We start from the raw sequence: 829 nt of genomic DNA on the forward strand, positions 1-829 counted from the left end.
AAACACCTTGTTTTGGGCTAGAATTGTATCAACATGGTTCAGCTCCATGACTCCCTTAGTGTTGTGCCTCTCTGATGCATAGTAGTACTCATTCTCAGCCACTGTCTCGATCACTTCAATGGCTTCTTCCACAGTCTTTTTCCTGTTCAATGAACCTCCTGATGAATGGTCTACAGCCTTCCTTGATTCATAAGAGAGCCCATCATAGAAGATGTGCAATTGCACCCAATCATGGAACATGTTTGGTGGGCATTTCCTTGTCAAGTCCTTGAATCTCTCCCATGCCTCGTAGAGAGTTTCACCATCTTGTTGTCTAAAAGTCTGAACCTCAGATCGAAGCCTATTGACCTTTTGTGGAGGGTAGAAACGTGCCAGAAACTTGCTTTCCACCTCATCCCATGTTGTTAGGCTCCCCCTTGGGAATGATTCCAGCCACTTAGCTGCTTTGTCCCTAAGTGAAAATGGGAACAAAAGCAGTTTATAGGCATCTTCCTGGACTCCATTGGACTTCACAGTGTCACAAATTCTCAGGAATTTTGTGAGATGTTGGTTTGGGTCTTCATTAGCACTTCCTCCAAAGGAACAATGATTCTCCACAAGTGATATTAGCTGTGGCTTGAGCTCAAAATTGTTGGCCTGAATGGGTGGTTTCTGGATGCTACTACCACAATTCCCAGAGGTTGGGTTTATGTATGAACTAAGAACCCTCCTCTCAGGAATGGCATCGTTTCCATCAGCTCTCTCATGGTTGTGAACTTCTCTATCCATGTTGAGATCTAAAGCTTCCTCAAAATTGTCCTCAGATTCTCCTTCAGATTCCTCTTCTCCC

At 44.3% G+C, this 829-nt stretch overlaps 1 non-coding gene across 1 annotated transcript; it reads left to right on the plus strand.

Annotated features, from left to right (window-relative positions):
• Positions 1-238: 238 nt before the first annotated feature.
• LOC148562404 (small nucleolar RNA R71) lies at positions 239-342 on the plus strand. The gene has a single exon (XR_015886506.1). It is a non-coding gene; the product is annotated as a small nucleolar RNA R71 (small nucleolar RNA).
• Positions 343-829: the final 487 nt, after the last annotated feature.

The sequence above is a fragment of the Arachis ipaensis genome, chromosome B6 (genome assembly GCF_059453495.1).
Source record: "Arachis ipaensis isolate K30076 ecotype BB chromosome B6, ASM5945349v1, whole genome shotgun sequence".
NCBI classification, from domain to species: domain Eukaryota; kingdom Viridiplantae; phylum Streptophyta; class Magnoliopsida; order Fabales; family Fabaceae; genus Arachis; species Arachis ipaensis.